A 10,692-nucleotide genomic window follows, 5' to 3' on the forward strand; every position below is an offset into this window, starting at 1 on the left:
TACAGCTCGTTAGAGGGCTGATCCCCGCATGGACTTCGTGTGGCAAGAGCACCCTCCGAGGCAGGACCCTCTGGTGGAGTTTTCTTCTCCCGTTTGGAGAACTTGGTTTCCGGATCTTCAGAGGTGGTCCTCTTCCTCCCTCGGGGCGATGGAACGTCAGATTCTTCCCCTTGGTTATCCTCCCTCACGGAGGCGCTTGTTCCCTCGGTTGGAATAGGTAGCGGTGGAGGCCCGCTTTCTCCCCCTTTATTCTCCCCTTCGTCTTCCCTTGAGGGCACCGTGCAAGGTGCTGGCTCGAGCATCTTTCCAGCACCGGATTGTCCAAGCCTTCGGGAAGGGGAGACGAACACCGGATCATCTTCGCCTTTGTTATCCAGTCCTGGTCAAAGAGCGATTCTTCACAATGATGTCATGATAAAAGAAAGACAATGTGTTCGACTAGAGGATTACTTACTTGGGCCGCGGTGCGGTTGCTGCTCAGGCCACGTCCTCGGTGGTGTCTGGACACTCTATTTGGGGTCCGAAGAAGGACTTGTACATCTCCTCGTGCGTCAGGCCGAGGAAATTCTGAATAGCGCGTGGTCCTTCTGGGTTGAATTCCCACAAGCGCAGGGGCCGACGTTTGCAAGGCTGGACTCGACGAACCAGCATAACTTGCACTACCATAACCAAACTAAAATCTCCCTCGAAGAGATCTCGGATGCGGCTCTGCAGTATGGGCACATCCTTGGCTGGACCCCAGCTCAGCCCCCTGCTGATCCATGACATCAGTCGTGGTGGAGGGCCCGAGCGAAAGACGGGGGAAGCTACCCACTTGGCACTTCTGGGAGCAGTGACGTAGAACCACTCTCGTTGCCCTAATCCAAACATCTCTGGAAAGGAACCCTTTGGCCATGGAGCTCCAGTGATCTTGCTTATTAATGCCCCTCCGCAGGCTACATGCTGCCCCTCAACCATCTTCGGCTTCACATCAAAGGTCTTGAGGCACATCCCGAAGTGAGGGGTAATGCGGAGGAAGGCCTCACACATGACAATAAATGCCGAGATGTGGAGAAAGGAATCTGGGGCTAGATCATGGAAATCAAGCCCGTGATAGAACATTAAACCCCTTACGAAGGGATCCAGAGTGAGGCCTAGTCCTTGGAGGAAGTGGGAGATAAACACGACGTCTTCATTGGGTTCAGGAGTAGGGATGACCTGCCCTCGGGCAGGCAACCGATGCGAGACTTCAACGGTCAAGTATCTTGCCTCCCTCAACTTCTTGATATCCTCTTCCATGACGGAGGAGGGCATCCACCGGCCCTGGAGGCTGGATCTGGACATGATTGAAGGTCCGAAGGACCTGACCCAGGCTTTGGGTGTTAGAACTCGAGGCGGGGGAAGGATTTGGTTGAGCATGGGAGGAAAAAAGTAAAAGCCTTGACCCTTTATAAACAAGGTGAATATCAAGCGTCCTCCTTGTGGTTGTTTGGGACTTGCCTAAAGTCTAGGAGTCCTAGGCGCGGTTGGGTTACCCACGCCTGTATTGATGAGAATCCCGTAATAAGGGGGACACGATCTCTACTTTGACAAGACGTGTCAAGAAACTGCCTCGCGTTATGTGCGGGGCTAGTTAAAGGAAATAGTTCGAATAATCACCGGGCCATGGCATAATGTCATGTTGCCAAAACGTGTCAGCAGATTAGATTTGTGGAAATATTATTCTCTCTGCGGTGGTATGTGGAATTTGCAGGGTCGGACACTATCCTTGTATTCAAATTTTTCCGTGGTGTATTCGGAGGAGGAACCCGCCTTGCAATGCCGAAGACAACACTGCGCGCCGGACTCATCGTCATTGAAGCCTGGTTCAGGGGCTACTGAGGGAGTCCTGGATTAGGGGGTATCCGGACAGCCGGACTATATCCTTTGGCCGGACTGTTGGACTATGAAGATACAAGATTGAAGACTTCGTCTCGTGTCCGGATGGAACTTTACTTGGCGTGGAAGGCAAGCTAGGCAGTACGGATATGGATATCTCCTCCTTTGTAAGCGACCTTGTGTAACCCTAGCCCCCTCTGGTGTCTATATAAACCGGAGGATTTTAGTCCGTAGGACAACATACAATCATACCATAGGCTAGCTTCTAGGGTTTAGCCTCTCCGATCTCGTGGTAGATCAACTCTTGTAATACCCAGATCATCAAGAATAAATCAAGCAGGACGTAGGGTTTTACCTCCATCAAGAGGGCCCGAACCTGGGTAAAACATCGTGTCCCCTGCCTCATGTTACCATCCACCTTAGACGCACAGTTCGGGCTCCCCTACCCAAGATCCGCCGGTTTTGACACCGACAGTACCACTCTGTCCGAAGACGGGGGGATAAACCCTGTCGGACACTCTCCCATTACGAAGCTTCCTGCCAGAGACCCAGAGGCGACCATGCCATCAGCAAACCCGGAGTGAAACGAGACTCTTCCTATCGTCGGGAAGCCGGACTCGCCTCTGGATGTCAGCTCCAAACTCTCGAGGTCTGCGTCCATCGGGCTTGGTCAAGTGGTTATTACCGAACCTAGCTCTATAGATCCTCATACGCCCGTCCAGCTTTCGCTCTTAAATGAGACACTGGACCTAATGCGATCTCTCGCCATCACAGAAGTATCACCTCCAAACTATGCCCAACCTAAATTGGGGGTTGAGAGCAGGGAATTTTATGTCCCACCCACCAGCCACTTAATAGCCACTGTCGAGGATCTAACCGACATGCCAGACTATGCCTCTGAAGACATCGATGGTATGGACAATGATGCCGGAGCCGAACCAGGTCAAAACCCGCCTATCATTGGGCGCTGGACAGCCACCTCTACCTACGATGTATACATGGTGGACACACCCGAGAAGAAGGACGACGATGGCACTAAAGACCCAGATGAGGATAAGCCCGTCGATGAACCACCAAAACGCCGACGTCAGCGGCGCCGCTCACGATCGCGTCAGGCAAGGGAAAGCAACACTGGCACCGGAGATAATGACACTACGGGCAATGCCGAAGTCTCCGACCACCCCGTAGAGCCTCCGCCCGAGTAGGATGAGAGGGAAGAGGGACAAGTCAACCCCGACGAACTTGTCGATCATGAGGATTCGGAAGATAGTAACTATCTACCAGCCTCCGAGGAGGATGTTAGCCTCGGTAACGAAGATTTCATCATGCTAGAGGAACCCCTCGAACAAGAACGCTTTAAGTGACAGCTCATCGCCACTGCGAGGAGCCTGAAAAAGAAACAACAGTAGCTTCAAGCCAAACATGATACACTCAACAACAGTTGGACCAAGGTCTTGGCTGCCGAAGAATACGACCTTGAGTGCCCGACAAAGAGCTACCCAAAGCGCAGGCTACTACCACAATTCGATGACGAGGCCCTTGAGCCAATACCATCAAAATACAACCATGGTGATTAACCAGACCGACCGCCACATGGACGGGACAAAGCGACTAATTATGCCAAACACCAGCCCGTGCCACCTCACCGTAGAGGCAAAGAGATAGTGGATCCGGGCTACACATATGACTTACGTTAGGACCTAGACATTAGAGCCGGCCAGACAAGATCAATCTATGGATCAAGAGGACGCGCCCCAGCGCAAGATGACAGCCATCAGGCCTGGCACAACAAACATAACCAAACCCGGGGCCAGCCCCGAACATAGATGTCATCCGAGCTCTGTCGCGATGTCGCCCGGTATAGAGGTGCCACACACCCCATGTGCATTACCGATGAGGTAATGCAGCACCAGTTTCCGGAGGGGTTTAAACACGTAAACATCGAGCCTTATGATGGCACGACAGATCCAACTGTATGGATTGAAAATTTTCTTCTCCACATTCAGATGGCTCGCGGAGATGATCTCCAGGCCATCAAATACCTCCCCTAAAGCTAAAAGGACCAGCGCGGCATTGGTTGAATAGCCTCCCAGAGAACTCCATTGGCAGTTGGGAGGACTTAGAGGATGCTTTTTAGGACAACTTCTAGGGCACTTATGTCCGGCCACCGGATGCTGATGACCTGAGTCACATAGTCCAGCAACCTGCGAGTCAGCGCAGAAACTCTGGACTCAGTTCTTAATTAAAAAGAACCAAATCGTCGACTGTCCGGATTACAAAGCCTTAGCGGCCTTTAAGCACAGCGTCCGTGACAAATGGCTTGCCCGACACCTCGGTCAGGAAAAGCCAAAGACTATGGCAGCTCTTACTGCACTTATGACACGCTTCTGCACGGACAAAGATAGCTGGCTGGCTCGTAGAAGCAACAGTACCAGTGACCTAGGCACCTTTGAGGCCAGGGATGGCAATACAAGGCCACGATCCAGGAAAAATAAGCGTTGGAACAACAACGAAGAAACCAAGGATACGGCAGTAAACGCCGGATTCAGCGACTCAAAACCCGGTCAACAGAAGAAGCCTTTCAAAGGAAATAGAGACGGTCCATCCAATTTGGACAAAATATTAGATAGGCCCTGCCAGATTCATGGCACCCCTGACAAGCCTGCCAACCACACCAACAAAAACTGATGGGTTTTTAAACAGGCCGGTAAATTAAATACCGAACATAAGGGGAAAGGACCTCAAAGTGAGGACAATGATGAACCCCGCCCTCCGAACACCGGGGGACAGAAGAAGTTCCCCCCGAGGTGAAAACAGTGAACATGATATATGTCACACACATCTCCAAGAGGGAGCACAAGCACGCACTAAGGGACGTCTACGCCGTAGAGCCCGTCGCCCGGAAATTCAACCCGTGGTCGGCTTGTCCGATCACCTTTGATCGTAGGGACCACCCAACCAGTATCCGTCACGGAGGTTCGGCGGCCCTGGTACTCGTGAAGGAAATATGCCCTAGAGGCAATAATAAAGTTATTATTTATTTCCTTATTTCATGATAAATGTTTCTTATTCATGCTAGAATTGTATTAACCACAAACACAATACATGTGTGAATACATAGACAAACAAAGTGTCACTAGTATGCCTCTAATTGACTAGTTCGTTGATCAAAGATGGTTATGTTTCCTAACCATAGACATGAGTTGTCATTTGATAAAAAGGATCACATCATTAGGAGAATGATGTGATTGACTTGACCCATTCCGTTAGCTTAGCACTTGATCGTTTAAGTTTACCGCTATTTCTTTCTTCATGACTTATACATGTTCCTATGACTATGAGATTATGCAACTCCCAATTACCGGAGGAACACTTTGTATGCTACCAAACGTCACAACATAACTGGGTGATTATAAAGGTGCTCTACAGGTGTCTCCGATGGTACTTGTTGAGTTGGCATAGATCGAGATTAGGATTTGTCACTCCGATTGTCGGAGAGGTATCTCTGGGCCCTCTCGGTAATGCACATCACTATAAGCCTTGCAAGCAATGAAACTAATGAGTTAGTTGCGGGATAATGCATTATGGAAACGAGTAAAGAGACTTGCTGGTAACGAGATTGAACTAGGTATTGAGATACCGACGATTGAATCTCGGGCAAGTAACATAACGATGACAAAGGGAACAACGTATGTTGTTATGCGGTGTGATCGATAAAGATCTTCATAGAATATGTAGGAGCCAATATGAACATCCAGGTTCGGCTATTGGTTATTGACCGGAGACGTGTCTCGGTCATGTCTACATAGTTCTTGAACCCGTAGGGTCCGCACGCTTAACGTTCAGTGACGATTGGTATTATGAGTTTATGTGATTTGATGTACCGAAGGTAGTTCGGAGTCCCGGATGAGATCGGGGACATGACGAGGAGTCTCAAAATGGTCGAGATGTAAAGATCGATATATTGGACGACAATATTCAGACATTGGAAAGGTTCCGAGTGATTCGGGTATTTTTTGGAGTACCGGGGAGTTATGGGAATACGAGGAAGAAGTATTGGGCCTCATGGGCCAAGTGGTGGAAGAGAGGAGGCAGGGCGCGCAGCCCCCCTAGCCCAAACCGAATTGGACTAGGGGGCCAGCCCCCCTTTCCTCCTTTCCTCCCTCTCCTTCCTTCTCCCTCTTCTACCTCCTTTCCTACTCCTAGTAGGCATAGGAAAGGGGAGTCCTACTCCTACTAGGAGGAGGAGGACTCCTCCTGGCGCGCCCTACAGGGGCCGACCGGCCTCCCCCTTGCTCCTTTATATACGGGGGCAGGAGGGCACCCTAGAACACACAAGTTGATTGTTCCAAGCCATGTGCGGTGCCCCCCTCCACCATAATCCACCTCGATCATATCGTAGCGGTGCTTAGGTGAAGCCCTGCGTCGATAGCAACATCATCACCATCATCACGCCGTCGTGCTGACGGAACGCTCCCGTGAAGCTCTGCTGGATCGGAGTTCATTGGACGTCATCGAGATGAACGTGTGTTGAAATCGGAGGTGCCATGCGTTCGGTACTTAGATCAGTCGGATCGTGAAGACGTTCGACTACATCAACCGCGTTCTCACAACGCTTCCGCTTACGGTCTACGAGGGTACGTGGACGATACTCTTCCCTCTCGTTGCTATGCATCACCATGATCTTGTGTGTGCGTAGGATTTTTTTTGAAATTACTACGTTCCCCAACAGCTCGATCCCATCATCAACGGATACCATCTCACTAGAGTCCTTATGGACGGCGGAAGCTGTCTCAACTTGATCTTTCAAGACACTATTCGTAAGATGGGTATTGACCTGTCAAGAATCAAGCCTAGTAACACCACCTTTAAAGGAGTGATACCCAGCATGGAGGCCCGCTGCACGGGCTCCTTAACACTGGAATTAGTATTCGGCTCTCCAGATAAATTACGAAGTGAAGAATTGATCTTCGATATCGTCCCTTTCCGCAATGGTTATCACGTGTTGCTTGGACGAACTGCTTTCGCCTGCTTTAATGTAGTCCCACATTATGCTTGCTTAAAGCTCAAAATGCCCGGACCGCGCAGCGTCATCATAGTCAATGGAATTATGGAACACTCCCTCCGTACTGAGGAGAGCACCGCTTCCCTAGCAGCCGAGGTACAGAACGGCCTTATCAAGCCGAACAACTCATTGGTCATTAAGACCCATGACACCGCTAAGCAAGTCCGATCCACATTACAACATAACAGCTCAGCGGGTTGAATAGCAGTTCAGCCTCCGCCGATTGCCCCATAAGGTTGCGGCATACGTACCACGCGTGCATAATTACACACTTAAAATACGTTGGGCAGCGCTGGAGGCATACTGCGGAAAAGGTCTATAGTATGGCTTGACCTTATTTGGACCTTAACCTTTTCGCTCTTTTTTCCTTTTCTATTCTTTCACTACAGGTTCATTAAAAACCAACCTACTCTACGGTTGTACTGGGGCTCCTTTCTAAGCTCCCCCTTCTTATAGACGACCATCGACTCCTCCTCTCAAAGGATTTATAACCAAGGAGAAACGGCACAGACATGCAACAGGGCATTATTAGGATCTTCAAGCCACTATTTTTTCAAAAATCCCTGTATAGACCTTTCCCTTGTGTAAAATTTCGGCATGTAAAATGTCCTTGGCCTTCGGGCATTATCTGTAATGACACATCTCGACGTATTAATCAGGGCATAAAGGAAGTAGCTGATCACCACTTTTGTTTGGTACTCATCTATTTTATATTATCATCTGTATTCCCTCCCTACGCCTGACTACCACATGTGCTTTAGTCCGGCCTTAAACACCGGGGGCTGTATCTGACCTGGCACATTTTCAAGACCGAACTCCTATGGGGTACTCTTCGACGTCCCGGATATTGCATTATATGCATCGGCTCTGAATCATGTCTTTGGTCTATAGTTGGGTTGCCCGGCTCCTGTGCTTACCACCTTACGTTCCGCTCATTCGGCTAAGGTAGTAAAGGGAGAACTACTGCGATTGTATTTCAGGTTCGTCCTGTCAAATACCTCAGTAGAGAAAGCCGAAAACTGACTGTCATGATAAAGCCGGTGACTTACTACAAATCGTTAGCGATTCACTCCATGTTATACGAGGGGCTGGTCTTCGTCCAGCCGCGTGGAAAAGGCACCTTAGTCCGGATTGCCGCACACGCACAAGGGGCTAGTACTTAAACCCACCGTCAAACTCCTATGGGTAAGTAAAAGTAAGAAAGCCGCATAGTCTGGTTGCTTGGTTCACCTCACGGACACCTCCTTTACGGACCAAGACGTTGGATAAAGCATGCTCACGCTGTTGGGGAACATAGCATACAATTTCAAAAAATATCCTACGATCATGCAAGATCTATCTAGGAGATGCATAGCAACGAGACGGGGAGAGTGTGTCCACGTACCCTTGTAGTCCGAAAGCGGAAGCGTTAGGTTAACACGGTTGATGTAGTCGACCGTCCTCATGATCCAACCGATCCAAGTACCGAACGTACGGCACCTCCGTGTTCAGCACACGTTCAGCTCGATGACGTCCCTCGAACTCTTGATCTAGTAGAGGGTCGAGGGAGAGTTCCGTCAGCACAACGGCATGGCGACGGTGATGGTGATGTGATCCACGCAGGGCTTCGCCTAAGCAGTACGACGCTATGACCGAAGGAGTAAACTGTGGAGGGGGGCACCACACACGACTAATAAACAACTATTGTGCCTTTGGGGTGCCCCCTCCCCACGTATATAAAGGAGGGGGAGGAGGAGGTTGGCCCAAGGGGCGCGCGACAAGGGAGGGTTTCCTACTAGGACTCCGTTCCTAGTAGGATTCGACCCCCCCTCCTTCCTTCCAACGAAGAGGGGAAAGGGGAAAGGGGAGAGAGGGAGAAGGAAAGGGGGGCCGTGGCCCCCACCCCTTGTCCAATTTGGATTGGGCATGGGGGGGGGGCGACGCCACCTCCTATGGCAGCCTCCCTCTCTCCTCTATGTCCCAATAGGCCCATTAACTTTCCCGGGGGGTTCCGGTAACCTCTCGGTACTTCGAAAAATCCCCGATCTTCTTTGGAACCATTCTGGTGCCCGTATATAACCTTCCAATATATCAATCTTTACCTCTTGATCATTTTGAGACTCCTCGTCATGTCCGTGATCTCATCCGGGGATCTGAACAAACTTCGGTCACCAAAACACATAACTCATAATACAAATCATCATCGGACGTTAAGCGTGCACATCCTACGGGTTCGAAAAGTATGTAGACATGACCGAGACACATCTCTGGTCAATAACCAATAGCGGAACCTGGATGCTCATATTGGCTCCTACATATTCTATGAAGATCTTTATCGGTCAAACCGCATAACAACATATGTCATTGCCTTTGTCATCGGTATGTTACTTGCCCGAGATTCGATCGTCGGTATCATCATACCTAGTTCAATCTCGTTACCGGCAAGTCTCTTTACTAGCTCTATAATGCATCATCCTGCAACTAACTCATTAGTAACATTGCTTGCAAGGCTTATAGTGATGTGCATTACTGAGAGTGCCCAGAGATACCTCTCCGATACACGCAGTGACAAATCCTAATCGTGATCGATGCCAACTTAACAATCACCATTGGAGACACCTATAGAGCATCTTTATAATCACCCAGTTATGTTGTGATATTTTTTATTACACAAAGTGTTCCCCCAACTAGATCGGATATGAACTCCTTCATCCAGACTCCTTCATTTGCTGCTTCTGAAGCAGCTATGCACTCCGCTTCACACGTAGATCCCGCCACGATGCTCTGCTTGGAACTGCACCACCTGACAGCTCCACCATTCAATATAAATACGTATCCGGTTTGTGACTTAGAGTCATCCGGATCAATGTCAAAGCTTGCATCGACGTAACCATTTACGACAAGCTCTTTGTCACCTCCATAAACGAGAAACATATCATTAGTCCTTTTTAGGTATTTTAGGATGTTCTTGACTGCTGTCCAGTGATCCACTCCTGGATTACTTTGGTACCTCCCTGCTAAACTTATAGCAAGGCACACATCAGGTCTGGTACACAGCATTGCATACATGCTAGAACCTATGGCTGAGGCATACATAATGACTTTCATTTTCTCTCCATCTTCTGCAGTGGTCGGGCATTGAGTCTGACTCAACTTCACACCTTGTAACACAGGCAAGAACCCTTTCTTTGACTGATCCATTTTGAACTTCTTCAAAACTTTATCAAGGTATGTGCTTTGTGATAGTCGAATTAAGTGTCTTGATCTATCTCTACAGATATTGATGCCCAATATATAAGCAGCTTCTCCAAGGTCTTTCATTGAAAAAAATCTTATTCAAGTATCCTTTTATGCTATCGAGAAATTCTGTATTATTTCCAAACAATATGTCATCCACATATAATATTAGGCATGCTACAGAGCTCCCACTCACTTTCTTGTAAATACACGCTTCTCCAAAAGTCTGTATAAAACCATATGCCTTGATCAAACTACGGTCATCGCCAACTAAGGGATATTAAGGCCTCCTTTTAATAGAGTACCGGACCAAAGCATTAACACATAGTGAATACATGAACTCCTCAAACTACGGTCATCGCCAGTAAGTATCCCGATTATTGTCACTTCGGGGTTAATGGATCATAACACATAATAGGTGACTATAGACTTGCAAGATAGGATCAAGAACTCACGTATATTCATGAAAACTTAATAGGTTCAGATCTGAAATCATGCCACTCGGGCCCTAGTGACAAGCATTAAGCATAGCAAAGTCATAGCAACATCAATCT

The sequence above is a fragment of the Triticum urartu genome, chromosome 2A (genome assembly GCF_056163025.1).
Source record: "Triticum urartu cultivar PI428250 chromosome 2A, HENAU_Tu73, whole genome shotgun sequence".
NCBI classification, from domain to species: Eukaryota; Viridiplantae; Streptophyta; class Magnoliopsida; order Poales; family Poaceae; genus Triticum; species Triticum urartu.